The sequence below is a fragment of the Scyliorhinus canicula genome, chromosome 18 (genome assembly GCF_902713615.1).
Source record: "Scyliorhinus canicula chromosome 18, sScyCan1.1, whole genome shotgun sequence".
NCBI lineage: Eukaryota > Metazoa > Chordata > Chondrichthyes > Carcharhiniformes > Scyliorhinidae > Scyliorhinus > Scyliorhinus canicula.
In genome coordinates, this window is record NC_052163.1 from 28,346,587 (window position 1) to 28,369,170 (window position 22,584).

General features: G+C 47.7%; 1 protein-coding gene across 7 annotated transcripts in view; it reads left to right on the top strand.

Moving 5' to 3' along the window:
* Positions 1 to 22,584, top strand: part of sdk2b (sidekick cell adhesion molecule 2b) — a 1,143,109-nt gene that overhangs the window by 1,090,167 nt on the left and 30,358 nt on the right. The gene's annotated exons all lie outside the window — the stretch shown is intronic.

Here is a 22,584-nt window from a genome sequence, read left to right on the forward strand (position 1 = left end):
GTCTGCCCCATAACATCAGGTATCTGCCCCCCCCTGTCTGCGGATATACCCTCTGCCTCAAATTGCACGCGCTTGTTGATCATGATTGCCACCCCTCTGGACTTCGAGTCCAAGTCCGAGTGGAAGACCTGGCTAATCCAGCCCTTCCTTAGCCTGGTCTGGTCAGACACTTTCAGATGTGTCTCCTGCAACATAATTACGTCCGCCCTCAGGGCCCGCAAGTGCGCGAACACCCGCGCCCTCTTAACCAGCCCATTCAGTCCCTTGACGTTCCAGGTGATCAGCCTGGTCGGGGGGCACATCCCACCCCCCCACTCCGCCGGTCAGCCATAGCCTTTCTCGGGCCGGCCCCTGGCCCGTGCGTCGCGCCATTCCTGGCCCGCCCTCTGGGTGCCTCCACCCTCGACCTCCTTTCCCGTGCCTTTTCAAGTCCCTCCCCCGTCAGCAGAACAACCCCCCCCCCCAACCCCATCCCCCGATACCCCCACCCCTGCCATCTACTGGCTGTAACTTCCCCCCCCCCACCTGACTCCCTTGACTAGCCAATCTGCTAGCCCGGTGACTCAACACTCCGGCGCCTTCCTGTCTCAGTCCCATTGTTTCCCCGTCCTCCTCCCCACTCCCCGGCGCCCCATCCCCCTCTCCCACCCACTAGGGCAAGCTGGCTCCAGTGTCTTCTGCGAGCTGCACAAAAAGTACAAACCAGCCCAAACAGGAAAACAAAAACAGAAAAAAGTGTAAAAGCACAAAAATAAACCCAAAAGACAAAAACTAAGAAACAAGAGAGATCCCAACAAAAAAAAACAAAAAAAGGGGGAAAGGGGGGGGGGGGGGGGTTAACCCCCCATACCAATGTCCATGAACAAAGGAAAGAGTCCCAAATGTTCCACTTGGCCCCTTTGGCCCAGCAAACCGTTGAGCAGCAGTCCAGGCACATTCGGCGTTCCTTACTGTAGGAGATACTTGGCGCACTTCAGTGTGATTATTGGGTCCCACCCTGGAGATTATTACTTATTAATTGAGAACTCTTGTGCAGTTATTTACCAATTTCAAGTTCAGTAAATATCACAGACTATTAGTGAAAAAGAGACATGTTGTCAAAGCTTCTCATCTTGCACTCATCAGGACATTTACAAGAATACCAAATGTAAAGGAAACAACAGTTTATACTGCATGAGAAGAGAATGCTGATTGGTTGGCAAGTGGACTTTGATTGGTAGAGGCGTTGCCAAGGAAAATGCACCAATTAACTGATAGTTCTGCATCAGTGGCTCTGAAGTGGAGATGGTCGATAGCTTTAAGTTCCTGGGGATCACCATCACCAACAGTCCTGGTCCACTCACGTTGATGCAACAGTCAAGAAAGCCCAACAACGTCTCTACTTCCTACAGAAGCTAAAGAAATTTGGCATGTCTGCATCGACTCTCTCAAACCTTTACAGATGTGCGATAGAGAGCTACTGTTCGGTCCAAGATCGCAAGAAACTGCAGAGTGTGGTGAACTCAGCCCAACGCATCACACAAGCTTGCCACCCCAACATTGATTCTGTATACACCTCCCGCAGCCTCAGAAAGACAGACAGCATTATCAGAGACCCCTCCCACCCAGGCATTGCCTTCTTCCAGACCCTTCCATCAGGCAGAAGATACAGAAGTCTGAAGACTCGCACATCCAAACATAGGAACAGCTTCTTCCCCACAGCCACAAGACTCCTCAGTGACTCGCCCTCGGACTGATCTGTTCTCTGTAAGAACACTATTCACAACGCCCTATGCTCATGTATTGGCTTTGTTTGGCCCCTTGTTCTGCACTGTAACCAATCACCGTTTGCCGATGTACTATTTGTCAATGTTCTCTGTTGATTATTCTTTTGTCTACTATATACGTACTGTTTTCGTTCCCTCGGCCGCAGAAAAATCCTTTTCACTGTACTTCGGTACATGTGACAATAAATCAAATCAAATCAAAATCAAAGTTAACTGTCAAGCTTTGTTTAAATTCAAACCAGCAGATTGACTCTGATTAGGGTTAGGGTCAGTGTCAAGGCATTGCCCTGGGGAATGAACTAGAGAATGGCTGTTGCCGATTTTATTTAGTTGAAAAGGGCGCACGCATATGTGAACCACGTAGAGAGCCCGATTGATTATTGTAAATTAGTTGTCAGTGTAATTTGAGTATTTTCCTGCAGTATAAATTGTTGTTCCCTTTGCATTTGGTATTCTTGTGAATTGTCCTGATGAGTGCAAGATGAAAAGCTTCAACAAAGTGGGTCTTTTTTCAGTAATGTTCAAGTTATGACTAAATATCACAGAGAAGGTAAATCACGCTAGTGTACAGTGATAGAAAACTTGAATCTAGTGCAATCTGTATGGCTAAGTATCACAGCACATGGGACCATTACCTACTAAGTTTACAAGGAATTCCCAAGATTTTTAACCCCTTTTTCACATGTTTCTTGTAGCAGCAGCTACAGTCTGTGTACCCCTCACTATTGATTTCTGCTGACACTTTTAAAGGATATTTATCCCTGTAAGATTTTGACTGCAGGTTTACTGAGAGCTAAATTCAGCATTGGTAATTCCAGATGGGATTTTCTGCTTCTGTTTGTGGGGGGCATCTTGGGAAAGGAAAATATTGCGAGAAGACTAAAAATCAGTTCAGTTGTCATAAAACCAGGTCACAGCGACTTCCGGTGGCGACATGTAGGTGGAGGTCGCACGTTGGGTGGCTCCCTGTTTTGGGGTGGGTGAACTCATCCTAATCGAGTTGTTGGCACTGGAGGATGTCGAAATCCCAAAGAAAAAGTACCAGGAGAAAGAACAAAGAACAAAGAAAATTACAGCACAGGAACAGGCCCTTCGGCCCTCCCAACCTGCACCGATCCAGATCCTTTATCTAAACCTGTCGCCTATTTTCCAAGGATTTACTTCCCTTTGTTCCCGCCCGTTCATATATCTGTCGAGATGCATCTTAAATGATGCTATTGTGCCCGCCTCTACCACCTCCGCTGGCAAAGCGTTCCAGGCACCCACCACCCTTTGCGTAAAAAACCTTCCACGCACGTCTCCCTTAAACTTTGCCCCTCTCACCTTGAAATAGTGACCCCTTGTAACTGACACCCCCACTCTTGGGAAAAGCTTGTTGCTGTCCACCCTGACCATACCTCTCATAATTTTGTAGACCTCAATCAGATCCCCCCTCAACCTCCGTCTTTCCAACGAAAACAATCCTAATCTACTCAACCTTTCTTCATAGCTAGCACCCTCCACACCAGGCAACATCCTGGTGAACCTCCTCTGCACCCTCTCTAAAGCATCCACATCCTTCTGGTAATGTGGCGACCAGAACTGCACTCAGCATTCCAAGTGTAGCCTAACCAAAGTCCTATACAACTGTAACATGACCTGCCGTCTCTTGTACTCAATACCCCGTCCGATGAAGGCAAGCATGTTGTATGCCTTCTTGACCACTCTATCGACCTGCGTTGCCACCTTCAGGGTACAATGGACCTGAACTCCCAGATCTCTCTGTGCATCAATTTTCCCCAGGACTCTTCATTGACCGTATAGTCCGCTCTTGAATTGAATCTTCCAAAATGCATCACCTCGCATTTGCCTGGATTGAACTCCATCTGCTAGTACACCCTGAACCCCATGCAACTTCACTTTTCCCATCAACCTGCCATGGGAAACTTTATCAAATGCCTTTCTGAAGTCCATGCATATGACATCTACAGCCCTTCTCTCATCAATTAACTTTGTCACTTCCTCAAAGAATTCTATTAGGTTTGTAAGTCATGGCGTTTCCTGGGGCTGTTTAGCACACTGGGCTAAATCGCTGGCTTTGAAAGCAGACCAAGGCAGGCCAGCAGCACAGTTCAATTCCTGTAACAGCCTACCCAAACAGGCGCCGGAATGTGGCGACTAGGGGCTTTTCATAGTAACTTCATTGAAGCCTCCTCGTGACAATAAGCAATTTTCATTTTCATTTTTCATTTCAAAACCATGCTGCCTATCACTGATAAGTCTATTTTCTTTCAAATGTGAGTAGATCCTATCCCTCAGTATCTTCTCCAACAGTTTGCCTATCATTGACATCAAGCTCACAGGTCTATAATTCCCTGGATTATCCCTGCTACCCTTCTTAAACAAAGGGACAACATTAGCAATTCTCCAGTCCTCCGGGACCTCACCCGTGCTCAAGGATGCTGCAAAGATATCTGCTAAGGCCCCAGCTATTTCGTCCCACGCTTCCCTCAGTAACCTGGGATAGATCACATCCGGACCTGGGGACTTGTCCACCTTACTGCCTTTTAGAATACCCAAAACTTCCCCCTTCCTTATGCCGACTTGACCTAGAGTATTTAAACATCCATCCCTAACCTCAACCTCAACATCTGTCCTGCCCCTCTCCTTGGTGAATACCGATGCAAAGTCATTAAGAATCTCACCCATTTCCTCTGACTCCTCGCATAAATTCCCTCTTTTGTCTTTGAGTGGGCCAATCCTTTCTCTAGTTATCCTCTTGCTCCTTAAATACGAATAAAAGGCTTTGGGATTTTCCTTAACCCTGTCAGCCAAAGATATTTCATGACACCTTTTCGCCCTCGTAATTGCGGGTTTGAGATTTGTCCTACTTTCCCGATATTCCTCCAAAGCTTCATCAGTCTTAAGTTGCCTAGATCTTATGTATGCTTCCTTTTTCATCTTAGCTAGTCTCACAATTCCACCCGTCATCCATGGTTCCCTAATCTTGCCATTTCTATCCCTCATTTTCACAGAGACATGTCTGTCCTGCACTCTAAGCAACCTTTCCTTAAAAGACTCCCACATTTCAAATGTGGATTTCCTCTCAAACAGCTGCTCCCAATCCACATTCCCTAGCTCCTGCCGAATTTTGTTATACTTGGCCTTTCCCCAATTTAGCACCGTTCCTTTAGGACCACTCTCATCTTTGTCCATGAGTATTCTAAAATTACGCAATTGTGATCGCTATTCCCAAAGTAATCACCGACTGAAACTTCAACCACCTGGCCGGGATCATTCCCCAATACCAGGTCCAGTCTGGCCCCTTCCCGAGTTGGACTATTTACATACTGCTCTAAAAAAACTCTCCTGGATGCTCCTTACAAATTCTGCTCCATCTACGCCTCCAACACTACATGAGTCCCATTCAATGTTGGGGAAGTTAAAATCTCCCATCCCGACCATCCTATCGATCCTACATTTTTCTACAATCTGTCTACATATTTGTACCTCTACTTCACACTTGCTTTTGGGAGGCCTGTAGCAAAGTCCCAACAATGTTACTGCACCCTCCCTATTTCTTAGCTCTACCCATATTGCCTCAACGCTCGAATCCTCCATAGTGCCCTCCTTAATCACAGCTGTGATATCATCTCTGACCAGTAATGCAACTCCTCCACCCCTTTTACTTCCCTGTCTATCCCTCCTGAAGCATCTATACCCTGGGATATTCAGTTGCCAATCTTGCCCTTCCCTCAAACAAGTCTCAGTAATACCACTATCATAATCCCAGGTACTAATCCAAGCCCTAAGCTCATCTGCCTTACCTGCTACACTTCTCGCATTAAAACAAATGCACCTCAGACCATCTGTCCCTTTGCGTTCATCGTCTCTTCCCTGTCTACTCTTCCCCTTAGTCACAATGAGTTTATTATCTCGTACCTTGCTGGCTTTAGTTGCTGCCTCTTTACTACCCTCTAACTTCCTAATCTGGTTCCCATCCCCCTGCCACATTAGTTAAAATTAGGGAGCAAGTTATAGTCCTCCGACAGAGTCGGCAACGGTGCGAAGTATGGTTGAAGGAAGGATGGTGGGAGCAAGCGCGCTGGGTGGGGCTACGCCCATTACAGTGGACACGCTGGCTGAGGTGATGGCGGTGGAGTTTGAGTGCAATTTGCCAAATATATATTGCGCAGCAAAGGAAGGAGGTGATGGACACTCTTGAGAAATTGGTGGAAGAGTCGCTGGCCCTGATAAAGGAGGCTCTTGGAAAGACTTCAGAGATGGCGCAGGAACATGGTGAGATGCTGAAGGGACTGGAGGAAGCACTGTTGTGACATAGTGACCTGCTCGCCTTGCTGGAAGCAGATTTGCTGAGGGTAGAGGACAGAAATAAGGGCCTGAGGGCCACGGTTGAGGACCTTGAGAACAGGTTGTGATGGCAGAACCTCAGAATCACAGGGCTGCCTGCAGGTATGGAGGGTCCAAGTCCGATGAAGTATTTTGCAAAGTTGTTCACAAAGTCACCCCGCCCCCAGCCTTCAGGTTGGATAGGGCCCACTAGTCACTCCGGCTGAAGCCACGGACAAACAAGCCGCCAAGAGCTGTGATTGTCTGATTTCATAGCTACCAGATGAAGGAGCAGGTATTGAGATGAGCAAAGCAGAATCTGGAGGTGAGGTGGGAAGGCAGTGGTATTCGTATATACCAGTATGTCGTGGTGGAGCTGCCAAAAAAGGCGAGCGGCCTTAAACAGGGCAATGGTGGTGCTTTGCAAGAGTGGAGTGTGCTTCGGGGTGGTCTACCTGACAATGCTGAGGGTCATGCATAACTCCAAGGACCATTATTTTGACACGGTGGATGAGAGGGAGTCGTTTGTGAAGGTGGTAGGATTGGGACTGAACTGAGATGGACACTGGGACCTTGGTGTTGCAGTTGGGATGAGGGGAATATGCTTTGTGCTTGGGGCCCGTTAATCTTTTTTGTACATTAATTACTGTTCAAGTTTAATGCTGTTTGGAGGGTGTTGTTGTGGTGCGGGTTGCCTTTCTCCTATCTGGGAGTGGTTTTGGGCTGGAGAAGGTATACAGGAGGGGGAGGGGAGGGGCAGTTTCGGGATCAGTAAGGGGTATGGGAGTTTTGACACGTGAGCTAGATACTTTGGGTGAAAGGTGTTTGTTTTTAGTTCTTCTGTTATACTCATCTCAATACCTGCTCCTTCATTTGGTAGCTATGAAATCAGACAATCACACCTCACTCGCAAACTGGGGGGGCGGGGGGGGGGGGGGGGGGGGGGGGCGGACTTGAACATGTTCTTGAATCCAAGAATGGATTGGTCTAAGCTAAGATCTTTGGCCCCGACGAGGGGTGCAGAGGTGTTTGCGGTGTTTATGAAGAAGATGGAGGAGTAGAATCATGGAGGTTTCTAAATCCGGAGGTTGCGGTGAATACTCTTTTGTTTCTCCAGTACACAGTATGTACTTCCGGATTGATTTTTTCATCATGGGGAAGTCCTTGTTGGCGGGGGTAAGGAGAGCGGGGTATTTGGCAAATGTAATTTCTGATCATGGCCCATACCTGGTGGATGTGGGGTTGCTAGCGGACATGGGGCTCTGCAAGAAGACGGCGAGGATGATGAATGAGTATCTGGAGTTTGACAAGAATGGGGAGGTACCGCTATCAGTGCTGTGGGAGGCTTTGAAAGTGATGGTGAGATAATCTTACGTAAGGTTCAGGTGGTGAAGGTGGCAAGTGAGGAGCACCAGAGGCTGATAAATGAAATTGGAGGTTGATGGCAAGTATTCGGAAGATCTCACCCAGAGTTGTTGGCCAGCAGGAAGGTCTGAACACAGTTTGATCTATTGTCCACAGGCAAGCTGGTCACCAATTGAGGTGGGCAAAAGGAGCAATGTACGAATATGGCGAGAAGGCCAACCATTTGTTGGTTGACCAGCTTAGGTGACAGGCGACCTCCCGGGAAATTGTTCAGATACAAGAGGTGAGTGGGGGGGTTAATGTCCACGCTGGAGAAGAGGAGAAGATGAATAGGGCATTTGAGGAGTTTTATTAAAAGCTGTACAGGTTGGAGCCGCCGGGGGTGATCCGGATATGGAATTTGTGGAGGGATTGGAGAGTCATATAGTGGAGGTGGAGGATAGGGAGGGGTTGGAGGGGCCACTGAGGATTGAGGAGGTTCGGATGGTCATAGGAAAAATGCAGACGGGCAAGGGTTTCCGGTGGAATTTTATAAGATGTTTGTGGACCGGCTGGTATCGCTGATGGTGGCGATGTATGAGGATGCAGTGGCAAGAGGGGTGCTCCCGGAGACAATGAGATAGGCTTCCATCTCGCTTCTATTGAAGAAAGATAAGGGGGTGGTTGGTGACACTGATGGGGACAGCACGATGGCACAATGGTTAGCACTGCTGTCTCACAGTTCCAGGGACATGGATTCAATTCTGGCCTCAGTTGACTGTCTGTGCGGAGTCTGCACATTCTCCGTGTGTGCGCGTGGGTTTCCTCCGGGTGCTCCAGTTTCCTCCCACAGTCCAAAGATGTGCTGGTTAGGTGGATTGGCCACGCTAAATTGCCCCTTAGTGTCCAAAAGGTTAGGTCAGGCTACTGGGTTTACAGGGATAGGGTGGAGGCGTGGGCTTAAGTAAGGTGCTCTTTCCAAGGGCCGATGCAGACTTGATGGGCCGAATGGCTTCCTTCTGCACTGTAAATACGATGATTCTATGACCTGGTAGAGTATGGATCATACCAGCCGATATCTCCACTAAATGTGGATGCCAAGATTCTTGAAGTGCTGACGTTGGAGGAGTGCCTTCCTCAGGTGGTTGGGGAGGACCAGACAGGATTTGTAAAGGGCAGGCAGCTATCTTCAAATGTGCGGCATTTATTGAACATGGTGCTCTCCCTGTCAGGAAGGGGGAGCAGGAGGTTATTTTGGTACTGGATGCGGAGAAGGTCTTTGATACGTGGAGTTACCTGTTTGCAGTGTTGGAACAGTTTAGGATAGGGCCTAAGTTTATGTTGTGGGTTAAATATAGGGTTTATCGGGTGCCCAAGCCGAGTGTTTGTATAAATGATCGGATCGGAATTTGGGTTACTTCCAGTTGTATAGGGGAACGTGGCAGGGGTGCCCTATGTCCCTTCTCCTGTTTGAGTTGGCAATAGAGCCTTTGGTCATCGTGCTGGGGCAGTCAGATAACTGGAGGGGGATAGTGAGGGGGGAGGGGCGGAGCATAGGGTTTCCTTATATGTCAATGACCTTCTATATATCTCAGACCCGGTCCCCACAGTGGGGGAGATAATGGGGCTTTCTTGGGATACGAACTGAACTTGGAGAAGAGCGAGTGCTTTTTGCTTTCTCTGCTGGGGAAGGGCGCGGATTTGGCGGGGGGGGGGGTGGGGGTGGGGGGGTGGGGGGGGGGGGGGGGGGGTTGCAATTTCATGTGGCAACCTCCCACTTTAAGTATCTAGGGATGCAGGTGGCTCGGAATTTGGCCCGGCTCCGGAAATTGAACTTCACGAACCTGGGAGGGGAGGTTCAAGGCGGACTTACAGAGGTGGTATAGTCTCCCTCTGTCATTGGCTGACCAAGTTCAATAGATAAAGATACATATTTTACCACGGTTTCTATTTTTATGCCAATGCTTGCGCCAAAGGTGTTTTTTCAGGGGGTGGAGTGGGCGGGCAAGAATTCAGAAATCGGTGCTTCAGAATGGTTGGCAGTGGGTAGTTTGGCTCTGCCGAATTTGATTTATTACTAATAGACGGCGGACACCGAGAAGGTGGTGGGATGATACAGGGATCAAGAGGAAATTTGGGTAAAGATTAAGGCGGGTTCATGGAACGCAGAGGGGTTACGAGCGCTGGCGATGGCACCACTCCCATTCTCCCCAGTGAAGTACTCAGGCACTCCAGTAATGGTAGCAACTCTGAAGATTTGGAGGCAATTTCGACGGCATTTTAAATTAAGCGCGGTCTCAAAGATGGCGCCGATCTGTTCCAAGCACCTGTTTGAAACCGCTAGATTAGATGCCAGGTTCTGGGGCTGGGAAGACACGGGGATAATAGGAATGAGGGATTTCTGGAAAGGGCTATTCACGAGTTTGGAGGAGTTGATGGAGAAGTATGGAATCCCACAGACCAAAACTTTCCAGTATATGCAGGTGTGGGATTTTACGAGGAAGATCTTTCCAGCATTCCTGCTGATGCCGCACTCTCTGTTGTTAGAGAGAGTGCTGTCGGTGGCGGGTTTGGAGGAGGGGGGGGATACCTCAGGGATTTACGGGAGGGTCCTGGAGGAAGATATGGTACCGCAGGAGGGGGTTAGGGCTAAGTGGGAGGAGGAGTTGGGAATGGCACTGGAGGAGTTGGGTGTGATATGATGTGTTGCGCAGGGTGAATTCCACACTTTGCGTGCGAGATTAGGATTGATTCAATTGAAGGTGGTACATAGGGCACATTTAACATGGTCGAGGCTGTGCAGGTTGTTTGAGGGAGTGGAGGACAAGTGTGAGCGGTGTTAGAGAGGCCCGGCCAATCATGTTCACATATTCTGGTCTTATCCTGAGCTGGGGAGGTTTCGGGGCTCATTCTTCATGTCAGCACCGTGTCGCCAACCTTGGAAATGGATTTGGAGCCCAATCCCCTCGGGGCCATATTCGGGGTGTCGAACCTGCCGGAGCTGGAGCTGAGTAAAGAAGTGCTTCACTTTACATTGTTGAGCTGTCCTTGTCCCAATCCAGGGAGGGGGAGGGCATGTCAGGCTGGTCTCAGTCACGCCCAACAGGTTGTGCTTCGGGCATGGGCGTAACTTCACGCAGCTCAGTCCGTGGAGTTTCTGGAATCATAAGGGGCCGCATCTGACACACACAGTCAGGGGAGGCATCAGCAGTCTTCAATTTGGGAACAGTAGGCTGTTGTTTTGGCCTTTCCCTTCGCTGATCACTAGCAGGCGGGTGCTATTGGGGTGGCGATCAGCTTCTCCACCCTGTGCCTCAGTGTGGTTTGGGGACTTCATGGAATTCCGACATCTTGGAAAAGTTAAGTTCACCTTCAGAGGGGCGATCGAGTGGTCCTATAAAAGTTGGCACCTGTTCATTCTGTACTTCAACGAGTTGTTTGCTGTCAGTTGTTAGGGGCGGGGCGGTGCGATGGAATGGGGTTTCAAGGGAGTTGGTTGGGTGAAGGGGGTGTTGTGGGTTTTCTGTTTGTCCTAGTTCTGTTTGGGGCAGATTCTTTTTTCTGTATAAAATGCTGAAAACTTGATTAAAATATTGCAAAAAAAATCCAGGTCACGATTGTGTACTTCAGACATCAGTGGGGGACTTCCATTTCCCACCATGGGACATGGGAACGTCATTGTCATACATTTACATCTCATTTTGTGGACTGCACACTAGAATCATCGCCCCATGTCGAATCATCCGGGAAAGTCGCCTTCACAAGGGTACACAACATTCACTGGTCACCTTCACTTCACTCATGACTTTGGGGTTAGTTCACATACATTCTATCGCGCAACATTCGCAGGAATCAGCACCAGCGCTTGCAGGCAGCAGTTCATCACTTTCACAGGCAACTCTCTGCCTACCAGCCCAGCAGTACAGCAGGACTGACTTTTAATGCTGCAGGGTTTGGGCTGCACTGGGGTAGGGGAGTCGGGGGCAAGAGAAGGGGCTGCAGGGCGAGAGCTCCACTGTGGGGTGTGCATGGAGAAGGTTGTATTCAGACACATGACTATGGGGAGGTGTATTGGTTTAGTCTCCTCAGTGGTAGAATGGGGAGAGAGAATGCTCCAGATTGATATTGGGGTGAGAATGGAAGGAGGCTGAGTGAATAATAATAATAAAAATAATTGCTTATTGTCACAAGTAGGCTTCAGTGAAGTTACTGAAAAGCCCCTAGTCGCCATATCCCGGCCCCTGTTCGGGGAGGCCGGTACGGGAATTGAACCCCGCGCTGCTGCCTGGTTCTGCATTACAAGCCAGCTGTTTAGCCCACTGTGCTAAACCAGCCCCTAAATGCTTCAGTTTGCATTGTTGAGCTTTCAAAGTCCCAATGCAGGGAGGGCATGTCCTGCTAGTCTCAGTCATGCCCAACATCTTGTGCACAGGGCATGGTTGTAACCACACAGCTCAGTCCGTTACGTTTCTGGAATCATAATGGGCCACAGTTGGCATACACAGTCAGGGGAGGCAACTGTAGCTTTCAGATGGGGAAAAGGCATTGTGGGGGTATCCGAGAGTAAGGAGGTGGGTATATGTTTAAATGTGTAAGTGGCCTCAAGATCGAGAGCAGTGAGGTCCAAATGGGGCATCGGAGTATCCACTTCAAAATGCTCAGGGGGCTAACTTAGGTGTGTTAAGCACCTAACACACTACGGAATCAAGGAATGATGGGGGGGGGGGGGGGGGGGGGGGGGAGGGATTGAGAGGTCTGTGCGGGAGACAAACCTGGAAGTTGAGCATCTGCAGAATGATGAGAGCGGTTTCCATACCCATACACAGGGTCCAAGCTGGGGTGGCAATGAGAGCTCTGCATCACCATCTTCCAAAATTAAAATGAGGAGAAGCAGTGCTGGTGAGGCCTCTGTGGGTGAATTGCAGGAGTGGGGGGAGGGGCTGCTATTAAAGGGGAACCCAACTGAATTGTGCATTCCCAAATGACTCGCAGCATTTGTGTCTGATGGATCCTCACTTAGTTTATCGCTGCCAACCTCACCATCAGCACAGGAGCAATCGACATCCTCCCTGGCCAGCTAGACAGCTGTCTCTTCAAAGTCCATGAGGACCTTTAGCTCTAGTCATTCCTCCACCCATCTGGGATCTCACCCTCTTGTGTGCCAGCTCGTCCTTCATGAAAACAGATGGAGTGTAAGCAGGATGCATGCCAGGGGAGATAAGGATGCCTGGCATGTGTGAATAGTGAGTGGGACCAGTGAGGTGATGAGTTTGTGATCCACAGGAGAGATGAAGTTGTGTGTGGGAGAGCGAGTGGTGGCTTCCCTTGAGCTGGAATTACATGGATGTGTAATGGCTCTGTGAGTATGTGAGTTGAGAGTGATGGGAAGTGTCTTACCCTGGCAGAACAGAGGTCACTCACCCTTTTGCGGCACTGGATTGCTGTCCTCTTTTTCAAGGCTTTGGCACTGACCACCACTGCCACCACCTTCCATGCTGGATTGGTGATCTTGCTGGCAGCCCTTCCCCCAGAACATGATATATCACATTGCGGCAGGCTTCCATTGCATCCAGCAGATGCTCCAAGGAGGTGTTTGTGAATTTCAGGCCAGTACGCTTCTTAGCTTTCGCAGCCATGACTTCCCAACAGCAGGTGCGCTAATTGTGTGAAAGGGCGGCCTTTAAATTTGACAACCCAATCATTAAAGCACTGAGGTGATGGCGGAGTGGACGAGTCAGAAGTCGCCTGCCAGTGATGTGGCATGGAAGCCATGCATGAAAATGTTTGGTACTGAGCACCGCATTATATGACATGAAAATAACCATTGCCAATGGCGGACTATATGCCGCTATTCCTGCCCATCATCAACCTTTGCTGATTTGCAAAACATTCTCACCCTATGTCAGTGCCAGCATAATGTTTGAACAAGTACTAATAGTTGTGTTTGATGAAGCAATCGAAATAGGTCATTGTATTCAGATTTCTTAATCATTCACCATTTGGGCGGTGAAATTATCATCTATGCTAACAGTATAAGAATTAGCACTTAACAATCCTTTCAGTGAAAATAAGTAAAACTATCCAGGTTTTGGTTTTGGATTGAGTGCTGGATGAAGTTCAGATTAGTGAACACAAATACATTAGGATGTTACTAATTTGAACTTCGGACAACTCAACTTCCTGCTTAAAAGAAAAAAATCTGAAGAGGCAGCTAGACATTAGAAAGAATAATTTAGAATGAAAGCTGTTTTTCCATAGGGTGAATCTCTATTTATATTTTGGATGAGAACTTCCCAGTAAGAACACTAATTCATGAAGGAATTCTTGAACTATCTTTGCATCCAATATCTATAGTGTCTTTCTAATAAGAGCTAAAAAAAAAATGTCACTAAGTTACTACAGTAAGAAGTCTTACAACACCAAGTTAAAGTCCAACAGGTTTGTTTCAAACACGAGCTTTCAGGGCACTGCTCTGAAAGCTCGTGTTTGAAACTAACCTGTTGGACTTTAACCTGATGTTGTAAGACTTCTTACTGTGTTCACCCCAGTCCAACACCGGCATCTCCACATCATGACTAAGTTACCATGAAGATGTACTGATCTGTTACATGCAGTTCATCATTTTATCAAAATAATCTTTTCAAAATCATTTTGTCGTATTCCATTCAAGTTACATTTACTTGAAATATTAAAATAACTATTATAAATAGTCTTCAAATATCCAATGAGTTAGCATGTCAATCTGTATGCCATAAATAGTTTCAGATCATAGCGCCGCTCCATTTTTAGCATGACTGGAAATGCTGGCTCTATGCCATAGTTATCCAATACTAACAAGCATTCACCACTTCCCACATCCAAGAAAACGTTTTTTGCAATAGAAAACATATTGAGCAATGAATAAAGAGAGGCATCTGAAGCATTCATTACGGAAATGAAACCATCCATTTTCCGATATGAATCTTGGCTTCACAGAGAGCCAGATATGATTATGTAGGAGGCAAGAACAATATTGTTTCTTTCTCCTGAGCAGTTTCTGCTTTAAAAGTAGTTACCCTTTGTTTTGCTGTTTGTGCCCAATAGCAGCACCATCACCGACACTCCTCCAAGATCACCTTCCAAAGCCAAAATCCTAAGAGGAAAATTGAAAAGCATTCCAGATAAATAGAACAAGCAGAAAGGGTTGAAAGGATATGTTAATGCTGTTAGATCAAGGAGGATGGGAGGAGGCTCAAATTGAGCATGAATACTGACCAGTGTGATCCTGCTGGGCTGCATGGCCTGTTTCTGTGCTGCAAATACTATGTATTACTATGTAAATCTGGATGACTTTATTGGGAGTAGGCTATTATCTGAAACCACAGAACAGCCTGATATTTCACTCAACCTCATTTCTAATTGAATATTTGTTGCATTTTAGCATGTTCTCTAAGACATCATTGGGCTTTGTTCCATTATTGGCTGTGGCGTGAAGGAAATGTTGAAAAGTAGTGCTGTTGCAGTTGCTTAGCTTTGGTGCAGGCTGAAGCAAGCCAGCATATTGTACTGATGTCAGGGCAGCTGCTTTTGCAAGGTTCATCAACAAATGTGCTTTGAGCATGAGAAATACCTATTCATGTGAGTCACACTGTTCTTATTAAACTATGCTGGCCTTTAATTTAGGTGTGTTGCTGTGGAAGGAGAGGAACATGACTGTCTGTTTTGCTTCAACTTGTTTACTGATTTGACAAACAAACTAATGTAGAAAACCAGAATACCGTGGATGCTGCAAACCTGAATCAAAACCTGGGCAGCACGGTAGCATAGTGGTTAGCATCAATGCTTCACAGCTCCAGGGTCCCAGGTTCGGTTCCCGGCTGGGTCACTGTCTGTGCGGAGTCTGCACGTCCTCCCCGTGTGTGCGTGGGTTTCCTCCCACAGTCCAAAGATGTGCGGGTTAGGTGGATTGGCCATGCTAAATTGCCCGTAGTGTCCTAAAAAGTAAGGTTAAGGGGGAAGTTGTTGGGTTGCGGGTATAGGGTGGATATGTGAGTTTGAGTAGGGTGATCATTGCTCGGCTGTTCTGTGCTGTACTGTTCTAAATTCTAAATTCTAAATTCTAAAAACAAAAAATGTCGCAAGTACTCAGCAGGTCAGGCAGCATCTATGGAGATGGCGCTTTTCTGTAACTGGCTGTAATGTACCTGTCATGATGATTTTCAATAGCTTTCCAAAAAGTAAGTGGGTGGGATTTTCCATTGGCTGACGCCAAAATCGGGAAACACGATTTGGTGGAGAGTAAGTTCTGACACCAAAATCGTGGCGACGCCGATTTGACGCCAAATCGTAATTCCCCGTCACCTCAATAGCACTGTCAATGCGGCCCAGAACGCACATACAGTAAACACGGTTTGCATACCATTAGAGGGCCTGACCCGGTATTCTCCAGGGCCTCCGCATTACTCCGCCTCCGATGTCCCGGGTTCCTGACAGCGTAATTCACGTGTGCTTTTAAAAATCGTGAAACCGGCGTCATGGTTGCCGAGGGAGAGAGAGGGGGTACGGAAAGTGTCCAACATTGGCATGGTATGCTGACAGTTGTGCTACTGGCTGGTGGGGCTTCTGCCAGGGCCGGGGGATGGCCAGGAGGTGGGCTGTGAGGTCGGGTGGACAGGCACGGAACAACATTGCCGCATTCGGAAAGGCAGCCATGCAGCTGCGCACACTGCTGACAGCCCATTGTGAACTTCGGGCAACGGGTCATATAGGTATTCCCCCAGGGCACTCCCCTAGGTACCCTCTGACCCCAGCCGACCGATCAATGGGATGGGAGCTCTAGCGCCAACCAGTGCCACCTTGTTGGCTGGGATAAGTGTGGGGATTGTAATGTGTATATGTGGCTGCAGCTTGTCAGTCCCACGAGTGTCAATCACGGAACCGGCGAATCCCGCGCCGTTTTTCATTGGAATCGATTGCGTTCCATGTGGCGCCGGTGCTAGCCCCTCCACAGTTGCTGAATTGGTCCAGGTTCAGCGCCAGTTATGCTGTCGTGAAAGTCCACAAATCCTGCTCCGGTGGACTTAGTCTCAGGAACGGAGAATCCAGCCGTATGTTTCAGCCTTTCAGATAAGCATATTAACTTGGTTGTCAAAATGCATTCATTTTGTATTTATATAATCTACATTTGATGCTATCTACCTTGAACAACCCATTTGCTGAAGTCCACAGGTGTTTACACATTTTAGTCATAACCTTGAAAACAATATCCATTCTAAATATATGAGCTGTGTCGCACTGAGATCATCTGAAAATGGCTATGAATGATAATATAATTTCCAGTTGAAAGTGGTAAGGTGAAATGAGAAAGACTGCCTTTGACTCCAATGCAGATTTTCACTGGGTGCAGCATCAAGGAGTCCGACCAAAACTGGAATTCATGGGAATCAGGGAGAAAGGCTTTTGCGAGTTGTGAGAAATATCAAGCACAAAGGAAGGTGGTTGTTGGGATCAATCAACTAAGTTCCAGGACATCATGGCAAAACTTCCTCAGGCCCAACCATCTTCAGCTGCTTCATCAATGATCTGCCTTCCATCATGTGGGCAGCACGGTAGCACAATGGTTAGCACAGTAGCTTCACAGCTCCTAAGGGTCCCAGGTTCAATTCCTGGCTTGGGTCACTGTCTCTGCGGAGTCTGCACGTTCTCCCCGTGTCTGTGTGGGTTTCCTCCCGGTGCTCCGGTTTCCTCCCACAGTCCAAAGGTATGCAGCTTAGGTGGATTGGCCATGATAAATTGCCCTTAGTGTCCCAAAAAAAAGGTTTGGTGGGGTTACGGGGATAGGATGGAAGTGTGGGCTTAAATGTGGTGCTCTTTCCAAGGGCCAGTGCAGACTCGATGGGCCGACTGACCTTCTGCACTGTAAACTCTATGATTCTATTTAGCTATGATAAGGTCAGAAGTGGGGATGATGATTTCACAATGTTCAGCACGATTCACGAGTCCTCGGATACAGAAGCAGTCCATGACCAAATACAGCAAAACCTGTGCAATATCCAGGCTTGGGCAGACAAGTGGCAAGTAACATTCGTGCAATGATCATCTTCAACGAGAGAGAATCAAACCATCACCCTTTGAGATTCAATGGCATTACCATCACTGAATCCTCGCTATCAAAATCTTAGGGGTTATCATTGATTAGAAACTGAACTGGATGAGCCATATAAATATTGTGGCTACAAGTGCAGGTCAGAAGCGAGGAATCCTGTAATTTGCTTCCAGACTCCCCAAAGCCTGTTCATCACCTGCAAGACACAAGTCAGGAGTGTGATAGAATGCTCTTCACTTTCCTGGATGATTGCAGCTCCAACTTCACTCAAGAAGTTTGACATCATCCAGTACAAAGCAGCCCACTTGATTGGCACTCCATTGACAAACGTTCACTCCCTCCACCACTGAAGAACAATGGCAGCAGTGTGTACAATCTATAAGATGCACTACAGGAACTCACCAAGACTCCTTCGGAAGCACCTCCCAAACCCAGGGCTGTTACCATCTAGAAGGACACGGGCAGCAGACACTTGGGAACACCGCCACCTGGAAGTTCTCTTCCAATCCACTCACCACCCTGACTTGGAAATATATCACCTTCCTTTACTATCGCTGGGTCAAAATCCTGGAACTCACTTCCTAACAACAAAGTGGGTGTACCTACACCACATGGACTGCAATGGTTCAACGTGCAGCTCATACCACCTTTTTCAGGGCAATTACAGAGGGTAGTAAATACTGGCCTAGCCAGCAATGCCTAAATCCCCTGAATTTTTTTTTTAAAAAGAAAGAGAAATCTAATGCATCCTTTTCTGATACAGAATTTTATTGAAGACGTTATGGTGTTTGTCATTGTTATGGGCGCCTGGTCAGCTCTCAACAGTGGCTAAGAGGCTGAATCAGAGCCATAACTTTTTAAAGTTTTAAGACGGTGCAGAAAGATCGATTTGCTCCAGAAGTGATAATATTAAAAAATCGGGCTTGGTTAATTTATAAGCAAACTTTATCAAAAGAAAATAAAACAATATTTAAACTTTTAAACTTCAACCCGAACAATAACATTACATGCAGTTTCTTAATTTTAACACGCTAGTCATCATTAAACAACACTCTAACAAAACATGCAGCTCTCATGCCACTTTCACAGACAGAAAAAAGGGAATACTTGCATTTATGAAGCAATTTTTCTGCTGGTAGAGACATTTGTTTTGAACTCTTTTTCCAAAGTCTGCCTCGGTGGCAACTTTCATGGCCTTCTTGGTCGATTTCCAAAGCCTGCGGCCCTGTAACTATTCAAAACAGCATTCCTTGTATATCCAAGCTCCACCCAGTCCCTCAAACAAAGGTTCTCTGAGGTTTCCAAACTTGAACCTATCATCGTTCTTCTTGCCTGTTTGATTGCCTACTCCCATTTATACAGAAAAACAGAGTCATGCTATTGATATGCAGCTAACCTCTCATTGACAGACAAAGAGGCCATCAGACTCTGGAATGGGCTAATAGCTGATCAGACAGGATGGTCCCAAAGGACAATGGACCTGGGGCATCCTGTGTATTCCCAACTAATGAGTTTAAGTCTGACTGGGACAATGTAATTCGGCAAGGTGTGGGCATTTCCCTCTGACTCTGTGCTGTCGGTATTTTCACTCAGTTCGGTTTAATCCTAAATTACCTGTTACATCTTCAATATCACTCCTGAACCCAATTTCCTAATATCTCCCTCGCGTAACAAGCACCTTGGCAAAAAATATTGAATCACATTTGTGCAAATACCTTGACTGAATTATCAACCCCTCGGAACAATAATTGCGAGGCTGGTTTCACAATCTCAGCCCCTAAGCTCAGGCTGCTCTTTTCTTGTTTTTCTTATCCAAAGTCCAGAGTCTTTGCCTTTATCAGCCTAGCAGTTCCTAATTCGACTGATTAAAATGGTCAGTCAACAGCAAAAAGATATTCTGGGCATTTTCAATAAATATTTCCTCACTCTTTCACTCGGTTATTTAGTTGAATGTATTGTATTATAATAATTCCGACCGGCCTAATTCCCGACGGCATGGGTTACGTGTCCGCACACCGTCCCGGATCCTCGCGTGGTGGCTGTGGACTCAGTTCAGGGCCGCCACAGTCGGGGTGGGGGGGGGGGGGGCGATCGGCGGGCAGGGGGGCTTCATTCGTGGCTGCAGACAATGTGGGCGGATGGTCCACGGCGCGCGAGCTGTCGGAGGTGGGAACTACTTTGGCAGCCCAGGTCCGCGGCTGAGTCTGCCATGGAGCACAGCGCGACCGCCTTCCACTTATGCGGCCTCTGAACCGGAAGTGCTGCCGGCCGTAAGCTCTACCGCGGCTCCCTGCTCCCGGCCCCGAGCAAAACGCGGAATCGGTGGCCTTTTGATGCCAGTTTTCCTGGCGTACAAAAGCACCATTTTCACGCTAGCGTGGGGACTTAGTCTCCAAAACGGAGAATCCAGTCCCAGTTCTCCATCCAACTGCAGCCACTAAAAGTATGTTTCTAAACTTCAAATCCCTAAGCAGTGACCTTTCTGCCTGAAGATATTCCTTTTTATTTAAAGCTTACCTGAAGAAAAGAATACAGCGCAAACATTAATATTTTTTAATTTAAAAAAATTCCTCAAGTTGCAGGTGTAATGATTTTTTTTCTGTTTTGGGAGATTATGCAAATGCTCTTTGCAGTTGGCTGAAGTAATGGGTTGAATCAGGGACCAAATTAATTCTGTAACCCTGCATTGTACCCTGCAGCAGCTGGCAGAGTTGCATGCAAGTGATTTGCATTGAAGAGCTGACCTTCGGCAGTGGTTAACTATTTGGGAGCCGGCCTTTCATTTCTGATCTGCTGATCATAAATAAGAAGCTGCAGTTTTTGTTTACAGAGATCTGGACCTGATTATCTTACTCTCAGAGGCATGCATGCAGGCAATATCAGCATCGGACTAAGCAGGGGAAATACAACAGGATAAATAAAAGGTCTGAATGATTTCGACATTTTTGAGCGGTGCATATTGAAAAACCTCCTGTCTGCTTGGGAAATTTAATTGATCTCCTTGAGCAGTCTAAAAGGGTTTTTTTTAATTTTTGTTTTAAACAATTTTATTCTCCTCCTCTTTCACATTTTCTCCCAAATTTACACCCACCAACAATAAACAATAATCAGCAACAAATATGTCAATCCCAATGACAACGATCCCATCCTCCCACCAACCCCCAAACATTAGCCCGCATGTTTACATAAACAAATGACAAAAAGGAATCCGGGATTACCCATAGTCACCCTAAATACACACAACCCCCCTCCCCCACCCCCCAACCATCCCACCCATCCCCCATCCAACTAATGTTCGATGCTATCCAGTTCTTGAAAGTGCATAATGAATAATGTCCATGACTTCTAGAACCCCTCCGTCCTTCCCCTCAGTTCAAACTTAACCTTCTCAAGAGTCAAGTATTCCAACAGGTCCCCCCGCCAGGCCAGAGCACAGGGTGGAGAGGCCGCTCTCCATCCCATCCCTTCGGGCGATCAATGATGCGAAGGCTACGATATATGCCTCCGCACATGTTTCCAACCCTGGCTGGTCCGACACCCCGAATATGGCCTCCCGGGACCAGGGTCCAGTTCCACGTGCACCACCTTGGAAATTACCATGAAAACCTCCGTCCAGTAATCCTCTGGCTTTGGACAGGACCAAAACATATGAACGTGATTAGCGCCGCCCCCCCCCCCCCCCCCCCCCCACCCTCCAACGCTCAAACATCTTCTACTCCTTCAAAGAATCGGCTCATCCTCGCCCTCGTGAGGTGTGCCCTGTATACCACCTTCAGCTGTATAAACCCCAACCTCGCATATGAGGTGGAGGCATTTACTCTCCGGAGCACTTCACACCAGAACCCCTCCGCCATATCCTATCCCAACTCTTCCTCCCACTTTGCTTTGATCCCTTCCAGTGGTGCCTTATCCTCGTCCAAAATAGCTCCGGACACCGCTGACACTACCCCCTTCTCCAGTCCCCTTGTCGTCAGCACCACCTCCAGCAATGCGGAGGCCGGTTCCTCCGGGAAGCTCTGTATCTCCTTCCTGCCAAAATCTCGAACCTGCATGTATCTAAACATTTCTCCCTGCTCCAGCCCATACTTCGCTTCCAGCTCCCTCAATCCTGCAAACCGACCTCCAAGAAACAAATCTTTTCATAGATTATTATAGAATTTACAGTGCAGAAGGAGGCTATTCGGCCCATCGAGTCTGCACCAGCTCCTGGAAAGAGCACCCTACCCAAGGTCAACACCTCCACCCTATCCCCATAACCCAGTAATCCCACCCAACACTAAGGGCAATTTTGGACACTAAGGGCAATTTATCATGGCCAATCCACCTAACCTGCACATCTTTGGACTGTGGGAAGAAACCGGAGCACCCGGAGGAAACCCACGCACAGTCGGGGAGGATGTGCAGACTCCGCACAGACAGTGACCCATGCCGGAATCGAAACTGGGACCCTGGAGCTGTGAAGCAATTGTGCTATCCACAATGCTACCGTGCTGCCCCTTCGCGTCTTAATCCCCTTCTCTTCCCATTTCCGAAAACTTCCATCCCACCTCCCTGGCTCAAATCTGTGGTTCCCCTGAATCGGCATTTCCCTTGACCCTGCCCCCAACCGAAGTGTTGGCGAAACTGCCTCCAGATTTTCAATGAAGCTATTATTACTGGACTCCCTGAGTATTTCCCCGGCCCCCTGCACAAACTCTCCTTCATTCAGACCCACTGGGAATCAACCCCTCTGACCCAGCTCCGCACCTTCTCCACATTCGCTGCCCAGTAGTAGTACATCAGGTTCGGGAGACCCAAACCCCCTGCCTGCCTTACCCTCTGTAGCATTACCTTTCTCACTCTGGCCACCTTCCCTCCCAATATGAACAAGGTAATCCTTCCCTCAATCTCTCTGAAAAAAAATTTGGCAGGAAAATCAGTAGGCATTGAAAAATAAACAGAAATCGCAGCAACACGTTCATTTTAACCGCCTGTACCCGACCCGCCAGTGACAGAGGGAAACCATCCCACCTTGCGAGATCGGCTTTCACTCTCCCCATCCCCAAACTAGAGATGCGAAGC